The following is a 23,989-nucleotide window of genomic DNA, read 5'->3' as shown; positions in this document are numbered from 1 at the left end:
TTGTGGGTATAAGAAAAACTGCTGGAAAAGAAGTTAATTTAACCTGTGACCTGCAGTGCCATCTGAAAAGAAAAATGCATGTTCAGTTAAAGGGATCAGAAATACTGAAGCCAAGAGGAAGTTCTATCTTTGAACTCATTGGAAACTGATGGATCTAACTGAACTTAGTATGATAAGACATAGCCTCCTGTAACACAGTATTGTATACTGAGGTCACAATCATAACAAAATAAAAGATTTCTTGTGCAGAGTAATCTATTGTCATTCACTGCACTACCAAAAGCTCTGTAATCCTATAAAAGATGCATTATTGCAAGACCTAATCATTTAGAGTTGTTATACCTTGCCCAAAGCTGCTTCAGTCCTTCCAGGGTGATCGGAATGCCAAATGGGAATGAGAACTTCTTCAAGTCCCTTGGCTGTATAATGCCATTTTCTTCACTGTCAAACTCTTGAAAATTCTGGAATGCAAAAGAAATCATCACTAACACGAACCAACAAGTTTGACAAAATGTCTGATCTCTCTACAAGCTGAATAAATAATGGGAATTGAGAAAGAAACAGAAAATAATAGAATAATAGAATACTTTGGGTTGGAAGGGACTTTCAAAAGCAATCTAGTCCAATCCCCTGCAATGAGAAGGGACATCTTTGACTGAAAACTGTGATGGGAAGCACTGAGTGTCAGCACAGGAAAAAGCTGTGTTTGTGCACAGCCTCAGTGGTCAGGCCTCAGGTGTAGCCCATTACCTCTCTTACAATGGAAACATTAAATAAAATTAACAGTAGAACATGAAGAAAGTTTCAGAAATAACCATAATAGCGCCTACTACGTAGTGAACGTTACAAAAATTGCATATTATTCAGACAGTGGATTTCTTTTTAATTACAGAGTAAGTTTTCATCATTAATGAGCTATTTTGCACGGGTCTCTTTGAATATTTATAGAATCTGAAGATCAACATTGCATGATGTTCTGAAATCTATTAGTGCTGCTTATTTATTTAAAGAAAACATTCTTCTTACCCTTACCAGGTCATACCATCTGGTTCTTGCTTTGATAACAAGATAGTAATGAGCGTGATCACAAGCTAGCTCTGCATCCGTTATCATCTGTTTTTTTCACAGAGAAGAAAAAAAAAAACAACAACTGAGTGTGTTTTACGTTAGTGGGAGCTTTAATCTCCACAAGTTTCTTCCCTTTTGTTGTTCTTCATGTTGGTAGTGGTTTTGTTTTCTAATTTCAAAGATACACATTAAAGATTGTTACTTCACATCTGTGTAAACTTAATTCTTTAAATATTGCATTATTTCCCTGGCTGCAGGTTAGCAAAGATGTTTTAAATTTTGTAATTCCCTATTTATTTTCAAATCAATGCTGTTCAATTCTCCCTCAAACTCAAGAGCCAGCATGGATCATTTATACACATAGAAGGAAATGTTAATTATCTCAGAAACAATTATATCCTGGAGTGACTCCAGGAAGATTATCCTTGATTTACATCAATTACACAGACCAAAACTATCTCAGTGAGTCACCAAGACATGGCTAGAAATGGGGAGTAAGAAAAAAAAAAAAACATTTGCAAATTCAGCCATCATTGCAAGTGCCTAAATTTTGGGAGCTGGTGGTTCTGATTGAATCCAAGCACACAGAGGAATACAGGAGACTCAGGTTGCAGCGCTGCACAGAAATCTGACTAAATCCATGTGCTGTACAAGGACTGCCACACCTGAGAAGCACTTCTTGAGGGAAGAGTCCATTAACATAAACAATTGACCAATAAAATAGTATGAAAGCTTAACTGTGAAAATGCAAGTGCTCTGCAGGCTTCCCATCACTGTGTGCTCTTTGTTAAACTTCTGAATCAGCAAGAATATTTGAAATGGGGAAGCTCTGGAGCTGAAGTCAAAAGATTTCAATTTCTAGCCATGGATAAACTGAAACAGAAATGAGAGCACAACAGTAATTAGTAATCTCAGATTCCAACTGGTAGAAAGATTCAATTATAATTTGGGAGGTTCAAGTGGGATAACAGGAAAAATTTCTTCACTGAAAGGGTGGTTGAGCATTGGAACAGGCTTTCCCAGGGAAGTGGTGGACTCATTGTCCCTTGAAATGTTAAAAAAATGAGCAAATGTATTAGCACTGTGATATGGTTTAGCTGCCATGGTGGTGTTGGATCAGAGGTTGGGTTCATTGATTTTGGAGGTTTTTCCCAGCTTTAGTGCTTCTGTGGATATCAGTTTCCTTTCTTGTTTTAGACTGATGTCCTTGATTCACTAGCTGTCCAATTCAGCAAAAAAGAAAAACAAACCAAGCAGATAAATATTACCACCATTAGAGCCAACAGTAAAGCAGTAAGAGACAAATAAAAACTGGGAAATAAGCCTATGTGTATATATCACATCATCACTGACACAGTGGAGAAGAGTTGCTGATCAGGAGCTTTTCCAGTCCTGTTGTATCTTGTCATTATTTTTATTAATTTTTCTCTCTTTTCCTAGCTAAACAGGGTTTCACACTGAGCTTTTAGAAGGACTTCTTTATGGCTCAAATTTTGTTTATCATTGAATTTAAGCTCAAACTTTAAAAGCAGTATTGCTTCTCACAGGAAAGGAAGATGTGACTCTTTGTCCTCCATCCACTCCATGGGGCCTCTGCACATCTCTCCTCATCTTGTCTGCTCCTGGTGCTCTGCTGGCTTAAAGCTCTGGAGCATGAGACTCCACTGTTCTGCAATACCCTGGCAGCAATATTTGTGCCAGAGCTCACAGACCCTGTCTCAGACAGGAAATACCCTGCCTGCACTTCCCTCCAAAAGCACAGCTGATTCCCAAACCATGTTCCCAGCCCCAAGATGCAGCAAAGTTGTCCAGTTTGGATGCTCGCTCAGTTCTCAGGCTTCAGCTGAGGCACCCGTTTATATGTTTGACCTCACAGATTGAAACAGCCACCAGGGGTAGTTCTGGCGTTTTAATCCAGTCTCAAACGACTCAATGTCTAATCAAATGCAGCCATAAATCACTGAGAACTTGGTAGAGCTCCCCGTTTAAGCTTGGTAAAGTTGTATTTTAATACCACATCTTCATTTATACCCACTATGAATGTTCACGCTGTATATTCATTTCTGTAAACACAGCATTTTACTGTAGGTGCTGTGCAACTTTTTATTGCTTACATGTGAGATGGCAAGAGCCAAGGAAGTATTTCCTTAGCTGCTTGGGTGTGAAACAGTCAACAGTCAAGAATTCTTGCTAATGTAATGTGGATGTCAGGTTCCTTCCCAACAAACCCAGTGGGTACAGGAATTCCTCAAGGCAAGCAAAAGCTGTTCAGGACTTGCTGATACTGTCACCATTGGTGTCTGCTTCACAGAAGGCAGAATAGGTGTCCTAACAAGGAATATTTAACTAAATATATTAAACTACATATATTTAACTGGTCTGCTGCATATTTTTTAAACATAAACAACACAGGTTTGCTCTCAACTTGTACTGGTAACAGGCAAGCATTTTAATGCAGTTTAAGAATACAGAGCATTTGTAGCTTTGCCTTACAGAAAATAATAACCAAATGTAGAAAAGCAGGAAAATCAACTCTTGATTAAGATCACAGTCTTGCAAACTTTGGGGACTAAGAACACCTTCTTGAAGGACCATTCTCATGAATAGATGGACTGTTCCATGAATGAGTAGTGCAGAGATACTCTTTGCTAATTGCAGAATACTTAATAGCTCTGCTCACAAAAGCATGGGAAAAAATAACCTGGAATGTATTTTCCTGGCAGAGACTGCAGAGAAAACAATTAGGAATAAAAAAAGGTTTTGCCTTTGAAAACGAAATGTATTTGAACTGGAAGTTTCTGAAAACACAGAAGCCTTGAAATCCAACATAATTTTAGAGCCACTTTCCCAATAGCTCCTCCAAATCAACTTTAAAAACAAATGTTTGGATGAAAATAGCTACCAGCTTCACTGCCAAAAACAAACCATAGCTCGATGTATTTACCCCACAGATATCCATCAGCATATCATTAAGGTGATTGAAATATTCCTCAGCAGTCATGCAGTGATATTTAGCATCATTTGCTCTGTGGTTTGGGCTGTTACATAATGTAGCTCCCAGCCCATTCAATCTCCCATCTGCAAGAATGAAATTGAAGCATAGCAAATATTGAAAGTATATTAAAGATAAATAGCACAGTAATAAAGCATAAACAAACCAAGAAATTCTACAACTGAATACTTTACAGCACAGCTTGACAGAGTCCAGCAGCTACCTGCAGCATTAGTGGTGTCCACCCAATTTGCTGTAATGGCCTGAGCTGCTGTAATTTCCCCAGCACATGATGAAGGAAATCTCAAGCTGAAGAAAGCCCTACTTCAGTCTGAACCAACGTGAGCTGTATCAGGGGATTTGCCCTCAAAACCCCTTGGCTTAACAGAGGATCACCCCTGAAACTCTTTTGCCTGGTGTTTTGGCAAGGATCAGTCCCACACAAACAGCTTTGTATTGTCACAGTTTTATTATCCCACAGCCACTTTCCCAGCAGGGCACTCGTGTACTTCCAGTCCTGAAGGACTAAGGTTCTTTTTTGGCCATAGAAAATCTATTTTGGTGACTGACTGAGATCTGATCCCTTCTGCTCATTGTGCAGTGGTACTCTAGGAGCCTGTTTTGCCTTGCTTCTGTGGGGAAAAAGAGAAAAAGCATCTTGTGTAACCTCTTGAGCATTTTAGGAGTTTTCTGCAACATATGAGTCACAAAGAGGAGTGAAGAAATTCATGACAGATTTTGAACTGGGAAAAACTGGCAAAGAAAAATATACACACTGACATTTCACTACACCCTACTCCTGATTGTGATAAAAACCACTAAGATAATGGTCTTTCATAAAGGAATGTTTCATTTCTTTTTAAAGTATTTCCATACGTTGGCATACAGAGCCTGTACAACTGCTCAAAAAATCACTAAATAGTTTTCACTGCATCATTTTAACTTCTCCTAATTTTACTCTTTAAACCCTGTTCTCCCCTACAGACTTGCACTATCCTTTCTTTTTTTTTAATTTGAGTTTCTATTGAAATATAGTCAAGAACATATGCACTTCTGTTATTTTCCTACTAGAGATTATAAGAAGAAGATCAGGTCTCTTTTTCTGTAACTACAGACCACCCTCTACCCCAGTGAATCACAAATCATAGAAAAAGAAAAAAAGTTAGGAGGGTTTTTTCCTTTGCCTTCTGGTTTCTGAGACTCACTTTATATTAAATGTGGGTCACACTTCCTTTTACAACTATGTGATATAGTAACATATGGAAAGAAAAGCTGTGATTCTCATAATTGGCAAAAGCTTTAAATACAGACAAAACACTGTTGATCCTTGATTTAAATCAAAGAGCTGGCACACTCATTTTCCCTGAGGTCAACCTGTTTCAAAAATCTCTTATTGTGCTCCTGGATGTAAAGGTGCACATATTTTGGTGGATACCTGATTAGCTGGCTGCATTCACAAACTACATTCACAAACTTCTAAACTTCCAGGCCTGAATGAGGAAAAACCTGAGTATTATGTCAGCCACCCACAAGTCAGCTCTTCCTCTTGTCTTACTCCTAAAAGAGAAATAATGACAGCAGAAAATAGTAGTAACAGCACGAAAAAAGTAAATGCAGCCTCTGAGAAAAAAATTACAGAGGCACAATACAGAAGCTAAAACAGGCCTTGAAACCAATGACAAAGCTGTCTTCAGTGGCATCAGAATTTCACCCACAAATTTAAACCTGAAACACAAATTTAAAAATAAATGAGGAATGGATAATTACTTACTAGCTCTAGTCCACACTCAAGCTTCCACCCCAAGCAATTGGCTCACACTGCATTAACTTTGTCTTTAAGGGCTGAAAATGAAAACCCTTGACTGCAGTGCCTTGAAATCAGTGAAATGACTGATGGGGTAAGGCAAGCAACTGAGATTTTAAAAAATGTTCTCCCAAACTATGAACACACTCTTGTTCACTCTTCAGCAACTGTAAATCAATGAAGACCAGATCCTCATTATACGGGTGGACAACACATCTCTACCTAAACCAACAGCAAACCTTGCCCTCTTACTGGGATTCTTGATACCTAATAAAACCATCAATTGCATTATAGGCAACAGCTTTTCAGCATTCTCTAGTAGCAACATTCCTCAACAGCTTAAGAATCCAAAAGCAGTATTTTAAATTAAACCCAGGCCACACCACAGATTTCTCACTGTATGTACTGCCCATAGAACTGGGCATAAATGTCTTTCTTTCCTTAAAGGACTGGTTACTGTCCTCTGGCTTTTTACACAGAGTAGAAAAAGCTTCTGAACAACACCACCATAAACCATCGACTATAATTTAGGGTATAATATCATTCCACAACTGTGAGTAAGAGTTTCAAAATGTTGAGGACGAGGATCTGCTCAAGACAGAGCAATCAGTCATTTACTTTTTGCAATCTGTTAGTGGTGACAACTCCATAGCAGCTATCTATGGATCTTCATTCACATCCCACAGGTTTCAGCCTCCCTCTTGGTCTGATCAGCGGCTTAGCTGGATCAGGAGCCAAAGAATACAGGCAGTGTGCTAAAAATCATATCACTGATCTCTTCCTAATTTCACCAATAGCCTTCACTTGAAATACAAAGCTTCTAGATCTCTCAGGAAAGGTTTGTTTCATGCTTTATTACTGTTAACTTTTTTTTTTAAACCTCCAGTATTGCCACAAAATCCAGATAACTCAACCTTCCATCTGGTAACCCTAAATTCAATTAACTAACAGTAGATTAAATTGACTGTGATCCATTGGCATGCCATGATCTTCTAACACATGTTAGATGAGAAATAAAGTAATTCCTACAACGACTCTTTTTTCTTCCAAATATGATGTTTTGAGTAATAAATATCTGTGTCTTTTATCCTATGGCTCGATTTTAAGTTACACTGAAAATGATCTCTCTTCCTTGCATTGACAGTAAGCTATTTAAATAGAGTTCTATTGTGTACAACTTCAAATCTGTCTAGGAAGAGTCAGAGAGCAAAATTTAACTATATTTCTGAGACTGGTCCTTTCAGCAAAAGCACCGTGTGACAAGCTAAGATAAAACTTCACCTGGAAAGCAACACGTGCCAGAAAAAATCACATTAATTCATTTAGTAAACTTGAGGAAAAGTGTCATTTGTAGAAATTGCTGCTGTCCCTGTTCCTCATGAACCATAATTAACTCCTGGACAAGAAATGCTGCAGAATGGATTCAGATCCCAGAACCACACAGAACTGCAGGGAGGTGGGAGGAGTGATTCCTTCAAAGCAGATTTAGGGATCCATTAGAGGTAAATCTGTTTTGGCAAGGGACTTTCTCATCTTCCTCCCATGTGTCCTTCTCTTTCTTTTTTCTGCCTTTTTGCAACTAAGATGAGCAGCAGTCTTGAGTGGCAGCAGTCTCCCATTGTGCCCCTCTTAGTGTTACCTATCCCTGTTTTTCTTGCACTTCTCCCACCTCCTGTTTCCCTGAAAATCTCTAGTTGCAGCCCCTCATGCTGCAGAGGGTTTTCTCCAAATTTTTCGTTTCCTTCAGCTGCTTTGGAACTCCTGATTTGGATGTATTTTTTATAACTATCCTGCACAGCTCTGTCCTAACTTCCCAAGTGTTCCTACAGCGATTATTCTTGCCATTATATTTTACTTAATTATACAGATTAAAAGAAAAAAATCATTAAATAACTGAACAGCATAAGGAATGCTAAAAATTTGAGAATAATTAGCAAATTATCATTCCTTTCTATGAATGTAAAGCTTCTGGATAAGCAAGCACATTTTATGTTCAGTTGAACAAGTATTTACCATCAGATCAAATGCTTAATAGCAGTGATAAAGAAATCTGGCTGCACAAATCCAATCAAAGCTGGGGAGAATCAGCCACAACAGTAATGTTGGTGACGACAGTCTCAACTATGAGCACTTTCATCTGGAGAAAAAAAAACCTGATAAAACTCTGCTGAAATTGCATGCAAGATTAATTCATATTAAATTGTGGGACTAGGTCATTGTTCTGTGCTCACAAAAAGCAAAGTGTCTGCTTATTTAAAAGAAAGGGATTGATGATGACCTTACAGGGAGGAGGTATTGAAAACCTTTACCAGAGTGAAGTCACACATAGAAATGGTGCTTAACACAGCTGCAGGTACCATCTTTCTGATTTTGAACCACATTAAATATTAGACAAGTCCAAGGGTGCAAAGGAGGGTCTGCACCTGCTTGCCCAGTTCCTAGAAAAGCCAGGTCAGCCATGCCAGAGATACTAAGGTGCTCTTTGGAAAAGAAGCTGAGTTTGGCATCCTCCTTCACTACCATGCCTCACAGAGAATCCCAGAATGGCTCAGGCTGGGAGGGACCACAGTTCCTCCCCTGCTCCAGCCCTCTTGTTCCAGCAGGATGGGGCTGTCTGTTCCAGGCAGCAGTACTGCCCTCTCAGGGCAATCTGTTCCAGTGCTCAGGAAAGAATTGCTTCCTCATGTTCAGGTGAACTTCCTGGGCGTCAGTTCCTGTCTGTTCCTCTTGTGCCATTGCTGGACTCCCATGGAGCAGAGCCTGGGCCCTTCTTAGACACCCTCCCTAGGGAAAAAAAAACAAAAAAAACAAACAAAAAAACCCCAACAACAAAAACCAGGAAGAACCAACAGTATAGTCCTACAAAGGATAACTGGTGATGTTATGTCTGCATTTCTGGGTTGTTCAGGCAAGCTAGGATAATTACCCTTCAGAGGGTGCATTCTGCTCACTCCTGCAATGCCACTGAAGCATAATGTTATTCAGATAAACAAAACTTACCCAGTTCCATACTGGGTAAGTTTTGTTTTGCCCACTTCTGTGGCTTGGTCTGGAATAACAAATCGGAAAACAGGTATGGGTTTGTGTTTACCACTGTCACACCAGGCTATCACTGTTGGAGTGACCTGTGTCACCTCTGAGGAAAAGCAGCCCTGCCCAGCCATGCAGCAGCTGCCTGACTGCTCCAGAGAAAGCTGTGGATGAGAGCAGCAGTGGCAAACATGCCACCAAGGTGGGCAATGGCCTTGGCTCACCTGCTCAGCTATGGAGCCAGGATGAGAAGCAGCTGTGCTGCCAGGGCAGGGATTGATGAACCTCTTGTTGGAAGTGTCAGGGAAATCAAAGCAGGAAGAATGTGAAAACTCCCATCTGGAATACTACCTAGACTATGAAGTGCAAACCCCCTTTCTTTTACAAATGTTGCAGTGATCCTTAAAAACCACACTAATGGAGAATCAGCTTCAGACTGCATTTCCCTGAAAACATATGTGCCCAGGCAGTTACCAGAGACATAAGGTAGTCTGCCACTACAGTTCTGACAAGGAAACCCATTTAACCAGTTTATTCACACAGAGCTCTCATCCCTATTCATTCCAGGCTTGTTTCACTCAGGACAAGCAGGGCAGAACGGGACTATTGCAGGGAAGCACGTCCCATTTGAATGATCATAAACAGCAGGAGGAAGACAGAGTTTCTGGGCAGTCTTAGAATCATAGAATCATAGAATGAATTGGGTTGGAAGGAACTTTAAAGATCAGTGCATTCCAACCCATTTGGCACAGGCAGGGACACCTTCCACTGGACCATAGTATTCAGAGCCCCTCCAACCTGGCCTGGAGCACTTACAGGAATGGGACAGCCACAGCTGTTCTGGGCAACCTGTGCCAGGACCTCACCACCCTCATAGGGAACAATTTCTTCCACATATCCAATCTAAACACACTCTCTGTCAGTGTGAGGCCATTACCCCTTGTCCCGTCACTCCTGACCCTTGTAGATTGTTTCTCTCCATCCCTTCAGGCACTGGGAGGCCACAATGAGGTCACCCTGGAGCCTTCTCTTCTCCAGGCTGAACAATCCCAATTCCCTCAGCCTTTCCTCCCAGCAGAGCTGCTCCATCCCTCTGATCCCCTTGGTGTCCCTGCTCTGGCCTGGCTCCAGCAGCTCCCTGTCCTTCCTGTGCTGGGCCCAGGGCTGGATGCAGCCCTGCAGGGGGGGCTCAGCAGAGAGGGGCAGAGGGGCAGAATCCCCCCGGCCCTGCTGCCCTGGGGCTCTGGGTGCAGCCCAGCACAGGGGGGCTCTGGGTTGGGGCAGGGCCAGCTCTCACCCACAGCTCTCACCCACCCAAGTCCTTCTGCCAGGGCTGCTCCCTCTGCTCATCCCCTGCCTGGATTGATCCCAGGGGCTGCCCTGACACAGATCTTACCAAACCTTATGAGTTTTCCATGGAACTGGACTCTGTTGAGCTTGCACAATCCAAGAACATCACAAAATAGTGATGCATATCCCTGATTGCATGTACATGGTGATGATTTTTCCTTTGTGCATTTCCAAAACTTGAGAAATGCATCATCCCCAGTGTAATAAAAGAACAATGAAATCACAAATCCTCACTGTTCAGTAGCTTCTGATACTACTGTCTTTAAGAGTTGCTGCCTGTTGTATCTCTCTGTCCTTCAGCGTTTTAATTACTTCATCAACAGTTGTATTCTGGGCATATTTGTCGGTTTGGTCTTCAAGCTGTTTGATTACAAAATTGAAAGATCATGCATGAAGACAAGTCACTTATTTTGTAGTTTCAAAGATTTGATTCTGCAGTAATGAGCAAGAATTGCTGTGCTGACAAACAAGACATAGCCATGGAAGAAACCTGGATGCAATACAAAATGATAAGTTCATCAAATTAGAACAGACATTGATTCCAAGGCCTGTGCTATGCAAACATTTCCTTTACAGACAAAAAAAATTAAAGAATGACTGATACTGTTGTGGTGTGAAGCAATATCCTGTTTCACCTATCCCAGTCCCTCAGATGCATCAGCCTCTCCTTTCCCCTCCCCCTTGCCCCCTTGCTAAGTGCTGTCCGTCAATCTTAACATTCCAGCAAGGGCTTCATCTGGTTGGTGAAGTTCAAAAGATCCTTCTCAGCCCTGGGGTCATTGACCCATCTAGGTGTGTCATTGTCCCCTGAGACTCCCCCCCTCCCACCTGGTTGGTGGCACACCTATCCCTTCCCCTCTCCCTTTCCCTGAGCTTAAAAAGACGTGGGACCATGCGGTCTGGATTCTGTTGGAGCTGTTATCAAGATTCAGAGATCTGTGACCCTGGAATAAAAGTCTGGATTAACCCTCTGGCAGAATCCGTCTCCTTTTCCTCTTCACCTCGCCTAAAGCCTTTCCATCAGAGGTAAAACGTAAGTTACTGCATGCCTGGACTTGTTCCAAATGCCTAGCTGCAACATGCAGCCAGCCAAAGGTGTCTCTGAGGTGAAACACCACAGCTGCTGCCTCTGGCCAAGCAGCAAGGGTGAGACGAGCCCAGGCACGTTCCATCCAGTAATGTTGGGATCATATTCCAATATGATACTGTTCTGAATTACTTCCTTTGCTAATGGAGATGCTCAACCCCCATATCACAGACTTAGTTTCTAATGAGCCCAAGTTTCTCCATCAGCTAAGGAGCCACCTTGATCCCTTAATACCTCCTCAGTTAGCATGAGACGGCTAAGCTAACATGAAAGAAGTTGATGAAAGCATTTCCATTGAATTTAAAAGGAAAAAAAATTATCTTTTGACATTTCATGTCCTTTGGGATCCCAAGTAAATCACTTCCATGCTTTTTCCCTTTGGAGGAATGTTCATAATACTTTTCCTTCTTGGACCCTATAAGAAAGTGCATAGATACAGACTATATACCCTTCTTGCTGAAATACCACAAGCTTCATCACTGAGCCATTAAAATATAAAACAATTAAATATTTAATAATTTTTAAAGACAGAATGAAATTAAATTAAAGTGTATGCAATGTGTCCCACTTGTATCTATTTTACATCCATTATGGATTTACTATAACCCATGAAAAGGAAAGTTAGAACAATTATTTTTGTTAAATTTTAGAGCATGTATTTCCATATAAGCAAAATGCAGAAATATTCAGCAGTCTCATTTTATAGATTTATTAAGTGCGTTTTATAGTATTCCCTAAACTTGAAAATAATCTTAACATTTTAACACTTATTCTAAAAATATGCTAATGAAAAGAATTTTGCTTTGATCTGAGCAGCACACAGCAGATTAACTCTAAGCCTCCAAAACAGGGATCAAAAAATGACAGTGACTGGTGACTCCCTCATGAGGATCTCAGATGGACTCATGTGCTGGAGGCCCCTGACTCTGACTTCTGAGATATCTGCTACCCTGACTGAATGGGAGACATGGCCAAAACATCACCAGCTGTTCTGTGATGCTCCTGCCTGTCAACATGGGCCTTGCCATGGATACCCCTGAGGAAAATGAACAGGTAATTAAAGCACAGGTGATGAAGACAAACTCCTTTCTCCCTGCTGAAGTTCAACCTGAGCCTTGTGTTCTGGAAGTGAGTGAGTGACTCCGGCAGGGTGTAATTTAAAATCCATCTTCCCTGTCAGGATCTTGCTCACAGAAGGGCTCCCTTTGTCCAGCAGCTTTATAACCTAGGAGGCAAGCCTTAGACCAGACTGAAGAAAGGAGCTGCCAGAAAAGCTCACGAGAAGGGATTAATCACAGCCACTTAGCAGAGGACCTAAAATTACTTGGACTTGGGTTATGCATCACAGGGTCATACAGGAGACAAAATCAGACACCACAGATCAAGCATGCTGGTTGTCAGCACATGAATATAAGAAATGTGGTATAAAGAGCAGGACCTGGAAGTCTTTATGGATAATAGTATTTAGATTTGAAGCTCTTGGAGATTTGGAGATTTTTTTTCATCCCCTAAAAGATCTGTTTTTAATTGGTTGAATAATGACTACAGCAGAAAAGAGGTTGTCCAAGAGATCATTAGAATGTGGCAGTGACATCCTGTTGATGCCACAAAATCCAGTGAAGGGAAGGTCTTTCTATATTTTATCCTGGTTAATGCAGAGAAACTACTTGAAATGGTGAAATACACCTTAGGCAGGAATGATGATGGAATGAAAAAGTTATGGCATTTACAAAAGGAAGGCAGGAAAAGAGGGGGAAAAATGTAGATTTCTATCTTCTCGAGGAACTGTAGTCTCATGGGAAATGAGTCTAAAAAGAAAATAACTTGAGGATAGCTGGAGGTGCAGCAGTGAAGCATACCAGCACAGTATATAGGGCCAGAATATGAAAGCCCAGAACACAATATGAGATTCACTATTAAAAAAAAAAATCAAGAATAATAAGAATTCTTATTAGTGAAGCATTTGTAGAATGAGAGAGATCAGGAAAAAAATCTGGCTTTATATTCAACAAAGAAAGAGCACTACCAACAGATTGCATTAAGGGTATGAAACATTTAAAGCCTCTTTTGTATCCAACTTTGATAAAAGTCAAATATCAGCAGGTTTCTTGAACAATGAATATCAATAACAAATAGGAGAAGAACAAATTACAGAATATTGCTATGTGTTCATATTAGCTCTTAAAGAACTAGCTAAAATTGTCTCCTAAATCTATGCAGAAATGCAAAGACACTACCTAGCTTTAAAAAAGGGAAGAAGAAAAGCTGGAGACTTACTGACATATTTCTAAGAAATCTATTCCTGCTTTCAGGCAGTAATTACAAAGTCACAAAGAGTTCAAAGCCTGTTAAGAGACACAAGAGTCACTGGGGATCCTTGAGATCTATCCTGAGTTCGGGCAAGCTTATATTTTAAATTATATTCCCCTCCAACATGCAACACTTTCACCCTGCTTTCCTAGGAAAACAAGAACAACACAATCAGCTTTTTCATCCACATCTGTCAGCCTTTCCCCTGAATTTGGTGTCCATTTAGCAATTTCAGTCAAACTGAAGAGTGCTAAGGGCCTTCAGACACAGTTATTACAAGTCTTGTGAAATTGACAGTCACAAAAGGGAGAGAGACTCTTCGTGCTTCTCGCTGGGAAGGCAGATCCATTATTTTTTCCATGCATTAGCATCTTGCCAAGCAGCCAGCATATGTATTCCTCTGGGCTGGCCACGGACTGTGTCTTGCTCAGCTGCTTGAAGTGTGCAGTGAGAGGAATGTTGCTTTTCCACCTTGAAGGAATAAGCCACAAGCTCATTTCCCAGCTGTGTGAGGCACCAAACTCACTCCCTGCACATTCCCATCTCACTGGGGCTAGCTCACAGAGTTCTGCGTTTCTCAGGCCTAACCAACCCAGCCTAACCCTCTGCTCTGACACAGCAGTTCTGGGTGCCAGGAAACTTGTTGAAGGTGTGGATAAAGCTCCAGATGATGGCTGAGCAGAAGATGGGGATGGAGATATTTATTAGTGAGGTCCTAGTTTATGTTGAATTTAGTGTACTGTGTCCTAGTGACAGAGCTGTATTCCATGTTGGTGAGTCATCTGCAAGAGAGCTGTATCTTGCCAGCTCTCTGCTTTGACAGTCTTCAGTAAGAATAGTGTTGGACCTCAGTAAAAATAACTTTGAGTAATTTCTGAAAGCTCTTTTGACCTCAAGAACAGGAAGGGCAAACTCAGCTTGCAGAAAAAAACACCAGGTTTGATTTCTTGACTGATGTACAACTCATATTGGAGCCAGTCTTGGAAGGCATCTGTGGGAACACTCGGTACTTAAAAAATATTACATAGAAGGAGCCAACCATAAGGTCTTAGATACATCCTAATGTATTGCAATATCAAATTTAGAAATTTCAGAGCCAGAAGAAGCCTGCTAGAAGTTTTGAGGAATAATGAAGGCCATGTTGAACAGGATCTTTCACCTTAACCACTCCAACCTGTTAAAGAACATACAGAAAAGTTGTGGAAATATCAAGATTCCACCCATTACAGACCATTGGTCCACCATCACCACTGTAGTAGAAGAGGCCAGATTTGCTTTCCTAGAGACTTCATGTAATATTAATTTCCATTACTGGTCACAAATTCTCACTAAAGAGAGGAGCTGGGGGACTTAAGAAACACAAAAAGGTCACATCATTTAGGAGGAAATGAGGAAGGCTGAGGAGAAATGAATCTTGCCCCCTGTCTGGGTCAAGACAGGACATACTCCTGTCATGAGATCTATTGACAGAAAAGTGAGCATTGCATAGAGTTCTGTTTTGTGGAACTCCATATGTTTTATGGAATTCTGTTTATGGAATGCCAAAACCCAAGGGAAGATATCAGAGTAAAGCATTATCTGGGTCAAGGGAAAGGAAATGCTTGTGTCCTAGCTCTAACCCCACATGGAGGTTAGCATGCAACTGCAAGAGAAATACTTTTAGGAGAAGCTCACCCCGTAACAAGGGACAATTTGTTGGTGTCTGCTGTGTCATTGTTCCCCATTCCCCCATGATCAGGCAGGCATTTGCATATATTAAAATTAAAAAGAGAGGCAAGTCAATAGGTGGTACCTGTGTGTAGCCTGGGCACCACTATTGGTGCCCCAGGTGCCATGGGGGTGTGGCTGTGCACATGGGGGTGTGAGAGCAGCCACAGCCATCAGATGTGTCACAGCTCCTGATCCTCTGAGAGCACTCAAATCCAGGTCCTGAACCATGAGTTGTGCTGATTCTGCTGAAGATCACAAGCTTTCTCTTCAGCTGTCATCACTGGCAAAACCCCAGTTTTTGAGTGAGGCACTGAGAAATAATCCTTGTGGGCCCTGTAAAGTGAGCTCAGCATTTGTACCTGAATCCCAGAGTCTTTGGTGAGTGATCTATGTGTGTTTGCTCTCCTGTTGCAATGCTTTGAGAGTTGTAAAATTTTGAATACATCACTGTGAAATGAGAGATCAGCACAGGACAGTACTTACCATTAGAAAAACAACATATATCCTCAGTCTATCTGAAAGTCTAATTTCTACACATAATTTTTCCTTATATTAAACAGAAAATTGTCTATAATAACAGTAACTTTTGAAAGCTCTGTTTGCCTTTTTTCTTCTCTTTGGTGCATTTCTTTTGATATATGTGAGCTGCTACCACTTAAATTCTCCAGGAAGAACAGCAATTTTTAAGTTATCCAAAAGCATCTTATAAAAGATTCCATCAGAAGAGTTATCCTTCTATTTATTGTATAACCTGGAAAAAATAAGAATAAAAAATAATTGGGGAGGTTGAGAACAGTAAATAATACAAATGTCTTAAGGCAAAGATGATCAAGGCAGTAAATTACCTTTCAATACACAGCTAAGGGCATTACTAAGGAAGCCATCCTTGGGAACTCGCCTTTCCAGACTCCTTCTGTTAACTACAGAGAAAACAGGAACCTAATTTAAGCACTGTATCATTACCTGGAAGAGCTCTATTGCCTCTAGAAGGAGCCTAAGGATACAAACCTTGGTAAATACCCTGCATAATTAAAGCTTAAATTGTATGGTGGAAACTGGGAAGAGGCTCGGCTCGCCTGACACTGACCTGTCAAATCAGCTGCATTGGTGGCAGAGGGAGCTAAGATCACAGGCACTGCACAAATAAATCAGTTGGAAATCATGAATGAAAGCCCTTGTTTGCCTTCATTCAATGCCTGGTCTATGAATATAAACTGAAATCCCTGGCAGGCTAAGTCAGTGCTCCTGGGTTTAGCCAGGCACGGTGTTTGCCCAGCCCCTCATGTTATTCTGAGGGAACTTCCAATGGAGAGGTGGAGCTGGTGTTCCCTGTTAAGTGACTCTCTGAAATCACTTCTGTATAAAATTAGCAGTGCTCAAGGATCAGAGCCCTTGTTATCACTGTGTCGCTCTTTCCTGAGCTCTTTCACCTTCCAGGATTTCATTCATGTTCAGGAAGCTTTGGAGCAGTCTTGGATGAAAGCAGAAGGCTCCTGTGGACACATGGCATTCTCTACACTTCATTTACTCCATTTCTATTTAGAAGACACTAAAAAAAAATACCTGTGGTAAAAAATCCCACTTGTAACAGAACATATCAAGTACCTCCTTCCTATGCATTCCTTCAGGGGAAAAATAAGAAGAGAAAAGAAATCAAAGTTTTCATTTCTCTTCAGAAATCCAATCCACACCATATATACTGTAGGAGAGGAAGTGTCAGGGGTGTGACAAGGAAGGGAAAAAGAGTCACCATTTTCCAGCAGTTGTGAAGCTCTGTTTAGCTAAAACAAGTATAGCCTTCACATAGAAAATGGCTGTGAACACTACACTGCAACATCTGCTTTGTGATTCTAATCCATAAACGGCTTCCAAACGCCCTTAAAAATTGTTCCCTCTTTTCCCCTGTCTGAATGCCATCTCCCAGGAAGCCATCTGGGACAAGCATGCCAGTTATTCTGCTTAGCGATGGCAGTATTGTCCTCAAGTGCCTCCGGATGAGTCACATCAATGCAAAAGTCCAATTACAGCAGGAGCCCCCCAAAGCAGAAGTATCATTTCAAATAAATAAGACTGATGTAGCTGAACCACTGGAATTCAGAATGTAATTCAGTCACTTCATCACCTTTTCCTCAAAACCCCTACATCCCTTAAAGCACCCGTACTAAATCCCCAATCTGGTTACAACATTCCCAGCACAGATGTGATAGTCTTAAGCCAGTGTGTATGCATTTAGAGGAGTCAATTACTTTTCTGTTTTTTTTTCTTTCCTCCTTATTATTTTAAAATACAGCCTTTTTAAAACTGGTATTTTCTACCATATTAGAGTAGCGAATGAACAGTGCCATCCACTGTTTCTCTACATAATCCACAACATTTTCCTAGGATGTCTTAAATAAGATTTAACATAAAAATTAATGCCATGTTTGGAACTAACAAATGTAGATTGATAAAAAGGTATAAGGCAAAATGCATGTTTAAGGGGTCAGGCTAAATATAGAGTGAGAACTCTACAAGGAGATTACAACAAAGGGGATTTTATGAAGTATCTCCTCACCCATGGGTGAGCCATTCTAACCTAATTAGCTATACCAAATACTACTCCAATCAAGTAGGTAATTGTTATCTTGCTGAGTGTAAATTCTCTTTTCATCTTATTCTAAGAACTACATCTCTTCTCCAGAGCAGTCATCAGCTGCCTAGACCATGACCCTGATGAACACCCCTAAGAACAGGTGCCTTAAGAGATGTTTACTACAGAAGAATTAAGGATATGGTGTGAAGGAGACCCTGTTTTCTAAACATGGCCAGTGCAAGATTGGATGTCCCTGAATGCCCCTGGCAACAGTGCACAAGCCTTGTCTTTCAGATGTGTATTTCAGAGGCTGTTCCTATAGAAGGATTCCAAACTCATCCCATCCATGGCGTTGCACATCTCACTTGGCAGAATACCTGCCCTTTTCAGCAATGCCATAGCTTAATAATGCAAATATGCACATGTGCTCCATGTTCACCCCCACAGAATCAGAAAGTGTCATTCCCACTGCACTTTGCTGGAGCACAGTCTCCATGCCCAGCATTTTCCTAGACTGATCTCACAAGGCTTCTCATTCATCCTGTTAAAACAAAAGCAGAACAGCCATTGACCACAGTGATGAATGAATTAAGCCATAACAGCTTGCCTCTCAGTACCTTACTCTGTATTATTTTCTTAGAGGTAATGTTTCGAATTTCAAGGAAGGGCTGCTTTCCAATTCGAAGTGGCTACAATTCCTGACTTTTCTTACAGTACAGATCTCTCACTGACACAAATAATGGTAGAAACATTATTTAGAAAATTGTATAACTGTCGAGTCTCAGGTAATTCAAAGGATAATTACTTGTTCATGATCAATGACTAATTATATACTACACAACACAGAGCTATAAAACTGACAAATGGTGAAAGCACATAGTTATTGCACACTGTGCTGGCAACATGACTTTCATGAACCTGGTGCATTACACCCAAAGTTTTCTCTTAAGATATTTATAGAAAGGAAAATGTGTGTGGCAGAATTGGTTGCACTGATCATGCTCAGGGTCATTCATATTTCAGGATAAAAGACTGTTTTCCAAAAATCATTTCTTATTGATGTTGTTGTGTTTGGTCCTCACTCAGAATGATCAGCAGGACATTAGGCTGTGAGGGTCAGACTGGAAATGATTTCTTTGACTTTTCTATTATGTTTTTAAAGGTAAGAGAGAGTTCCACATCCTTCTGAAAGTCACTGGCTGTAAGCAGGGAAAACCCAAGCTCCTGAGAGTGTAGATTAGACCTGATTATAAACTGACCTGATTATGTAACTGAAATGTAATTGCAATAAAATGCTTAATATAATTTTCTGGTTTTGGGGCATGGATATTTTGACCCCATGCTACTCATGCTTGCAGCTCTTTGGACTCCTCAGGATCTCCTTTGGGGACACTGTTTAGAATGAAAATTACATTTTATGTTGAGAATATTCAATTTCCATTTCATTTTCTTTACAACAACAGTCTACTGAAGAAAGACATTAATTTTTATTTCTTTGTGTTTGTTAATGCTAAATAATATTTGATAATGTCATGGATCTGCAGCATGGATTTCCTTTGTTGAGAAAAGGCTTGTCTCACCTCTGAAATGGTGACATCCTGTCAAACTCACAAGAGTTTCCAACATTCAGAGCCTAAATAAGTTACAAGCTTATCACATGAGGAATGGGGAATCTCTTCCACCAATCTTCTCTTTCTGATCTGCTTAAGGCAAACCAAAAGACTCAAAATCTTCAGCTATAGCTGCCTTATTAAAGGACACAAAGAAAGTTATGGTGAAAAAAGAACCTACCTTAAACCTGTTACAACTCATGCACCATCAACTTGCCTCCCAAACTGTTGATCTGGCAAAGAGGGACAACACAACTGTAGGACTTCTATTCATCATGCCTGTACACTCAGGATCACAGGACTGCAAAACCTCCTGAAAGTCCTTCCAGTTTTCCGCAAATTTATCTGAAAGGATCTCCTCCACCTAAAAGATGAATGAATTTGTAATGCTAGTAAGAAAAAAAAAAAAGGGTTCCTGTAGTTTTGATAGCATTACCACATGGAAAAATGAACTAAAATGACAAATTTTACACTTAAAATGACCTGGGTTATTGCTTACAGTATTACAAGCTGGAACAAGAAAGGCAGGTTTCTTATTTCATATGTTCCATTAAGATATTTGTAAAACATCTAAGCTAAACCAAAATTATGTTCTCCCTAAAAAAATTAGCTTACTAATTTCAAAGCATTGTGCAACATCAGGCCCAGAACTCACCCACGAAAATACTTGTTCTGAAAACAGACTGGAAAGGCTGCAGGAAATCATCCCCTCATTTCTCTTCATAGATGTGCTTCTGTAAGTGACTGAAGAAGCCGCTCTGTGTCTGCTGAGGACACTGAGCTTTTGCTGTCTGCTCCTCCTCTCAGTCCTGTACAACAAAACCCTCTAGGACTGAGTGCATTGCAAGTGGCACTCAAGTCACTCAGGGCATAATTTGAAGACAATGGCTTTTATCAAGGGAAAATGATGATGAAATTTGGCCTACTGAACCTGCTTTAGAATCTGTCTGTAGCTATAGCACTTAGATTAAAAATGTTTTTATGCATAAATTGGGTGTGTTAAAAGCAGAAGGTTCTGAGAAAAAACAAAACCAGTATCCTGTTTGGATAAAAAAAGTCTCAGCATAACTGCAGATCTGACCAAACATTGTATTATGCAGTATTTCAGGTGACCTTGAAGGAGGTCAGAAACTCCTTGGGTTATCTTAGCTGGCTGAGGACCTAGATTGGTTCCAGGTTCTGGTTCTACCAAAAACCAGCTGGAATGGACTTGAGCAGCTGCATCAAATGGCGCTGTTGTTGGAGCCACCAGAGTAGAAAATTATCCTGTTTCAGCTCCTAATGCCCAAAATTTCAAAGCAATGTACACCATTCAGGGCTGTTCAATGGAACCTTCTTTTTGTGCATTTAGTATCTCTCTTGATACTTGTGTACTCCTTTGGTGTCTTTGTTATCTCTCTTGACACTGCTTTCTCTCAACAACACTCTCCAGAGTACCTAAGACAAAGCTACATATGGAGTCTGTTCACACACTAATGCAAAACTAAAAGGGAGTTGATATTGAAAATTATGAACAGCTTCTTTACACTAGGTAGTAGATTTGCAAACTACAGCTTAGGTTATTTCTTGGAAAAATTCAGTGAGCAAAAGAGTATTTATTTCTGTCAGGGAAAGCGGGCTAAGTGTTGCCTGTGGGTTTCAGCAAATAACCTCTCTGTACCTTGGGTGAACGGTTCCAAAGGAAAGCATTGTAAGGCAGCTGCAAATTCAGACGTGTCAAAGCTGTGCCCAGGGAAATATGCAATGTCTGTGTAGTACACAGAATATATTTTCATGGAATCACAGAATATCCTGAGCTGGAAGGGACTCACAAGGACCATCAACCCCTGGTGCTGCCCAGGCACCCCAACAATCCCCTGTGCCTGAGAGCGTTGTCCAAACGCTCCTGGAGCTCTGGCAGCCTTGGGGCTGTGGCCATTCCTGGGGAGCCTGTTCAGTGCCCCAGCACCCTCTGGAGGAAGAACCTTTTCTGATATCCACCCTAACCCTCCCCTGACACAGCTCCATGATGTTCTCTCGGTTCCATTTGAATCTATGTACATTACAAAGAATTATAGATATAATAAGAAACAGCAAAATATCAGAAAAACAGATCTGACAACACAAAACTAAGAAATACTACTATGGTTACTCTGCTTCATTCACATGAGTCAGCTAGAGATTCTGCTGGGGTTTTCAAAAACTTCTACCAGCCATGGCATTGCTTTGCAACTGATGCTTTGGAAGCAGAGTCTAGAAGGGATGATTAGGATTTTTGATTGCTAGAATTAATGTGAACCTACTAACTTAGCTAAAAACTGTAAACAGAGCATAACATTTTACAAAACCACAGTCCAGCATTTTGCCACAGTCATTATAAAAGAGATTACGACTACAGAATTAAAAAGAAACACTTACTACTGGTTCTTTTTCTTCAAACAAGTCTTTAAATTTATGATAACCAAGCTATCCAGTCTGCTTTGCATCAATTATTTAACTCCTGGAAGGCCCTATTCTTCATTTGAAATACCAGGTTCTCTAAAAGCTGATGAAGGTAACTCCTTGTGGCCTTTTCCCCACAAGCATAAAAAAGAATAAACACTTACCAAAGCAATGCTGATTCCAGCATGTCACTCTACACTGCCAGATCATCCTGACCTATAATAACTGAGAGGTAGCACACGTTTCAGTAGCCTGCATATTTTTTCGGATTGTTTTTTTATTTTCTCTAAAGAAACCTGAGGAGACATAACGGGCAGAAAGAAGAAAAAGATGAATAAAGGATTTGAAACAATAACAGAAAAATTAGGAGTAAATAGTTCCTTCAGTGATTCGGTTTTCTTGGCTAAGCACTAGACAAATAGCATTCTGTTCATAAAATTCACCCTAAGAAAATTCTGTTTCCCTTTAGTCCTCCACAGAGATCCAGGGTGGCAGTAATAATATAGAGGATGAGCAATTATTTACTTCATCAGTTGGTCTGGGAAATACTTTAAAGTTTGGCAATCAAAAGATAATGGTCTTGTGAAACTACTATCGGGTATTTGAATTTTCTTTAGAGACTCTTGTCACTGTATTAAATCATATGGCAGCAAAACCTGATAATGCACCTACCTCCCCCAGTAAATAACTTGGGGAATCTGGTACTGAAGATACAAAGACAGCTTGTACTTCACAAGAAACAATTGTACAGACTGGCTAGATCTTACCCATGAAAGTGAAATATGATAAAAGAAATTGCATTTTGCTTGAAACTTACATAATATGGGAATGTTAAGACATACTACTTCAGGATTTATTAAACATTTTCTTAGATGGCCACTTCGCAAGCTCAACTTTATTTAGTCAAAAGGATTTAATTCTGTTGCCCAGATAATTTTCTAGGTCAGTCCAGCATCAGCGACCGACCCAGTGATGTGACTGGAGATGTACTGATCTAGTCCAACAAAAAAAATCATAACGTTATGTATAAATATAAAGTATTTTACTTGTCTTTCTTTCACAGTGGGAGCCTCCAGATGCTGGGGATTAAATAGTTCTTTCTTCTGCCTGTTTTTCCACCATCTCCAATACCTCTGCCTTTGTTAACAACTGCATTCAGTAATGGTCTTGTTCAGTAAATGAATAAAAATCATAGTAGTAAAGTGCTTTACTGAATCATTGCCTGAATGCTGTAAGCATTATTATTATTATCTACTGCAATGTATGAAACTGATTTTCTTTTCCTATAAATTGCTAAATGAATTCCTTCCCTCTGAGGTCACACATGTATATGTATATGCTTGAAATACTGCAGAGCTAAAGTGAACAGTTTTTATGTAATTATATTAGAAAGGAATTGTGATCTATCATCTATATAAAACCATCTAATAAAAAATGCCAAGAGTGCTTCTGAAGATATGCCCAGTGCTTCCTTTGCTTGTGTCAACCAGACTGAGAGCTTTAATTTTTTCAGACTATTATTTGGTCTCTCAATTTAGAAATACAGAGCCTACAAGTTAAGGAGTGCAATATGCAGCAAATCAAAGTAATAAAAAATACAGCTTGTCCACAAAAGAGATGATCACCCAAGCCAGTGTGGGACACATATCATGGCACTCCATCATCACAGACAGAAAGACATCCCAGCACAGCTCTGTGCAGCATGAGGGCTGTGCAACTGGCAAAGACAGGCAGTTCTTACCAGAGCTCATCTTCCCAACTAAACACAAAAAGGAATCCAGACTCTAGGAGATGCTAGATGAAGGTACTGCTGAAAATGGAGGGAGTTGTGGGACAGCAGGTTCAGCACTGCCAGTGTCACACATGGTGTTACAGTCCAGCTGTCAGATGGGAAACTGCAAACACAAACCTTTTACAAACATGAGAGCACTCGGTTTGTGTTCCATAATATTATCTTACAATAATTGCTACATGGTTCTGACTCTCATTAAATTTGTCTGTCATGCTGATTTTATCTCTTCATATGAAGAGATTT

Source organism: Geospiza fortis, unplaced genomic scaffold (assembly GCF_000277835.1).
Source record: "Geospiza fortis unplaced genomic scaffold, GeoFor_1.0 scaffold164, whole genome shotgun sequence".
NCBI lineage: Eukaryota > Metazoa > Chordata > Aves > Passeriformes > Thraupidae > Geospiza > Geospiza fortis.
Note: the sequence above shows the minus strand (reverse complement) of the source record.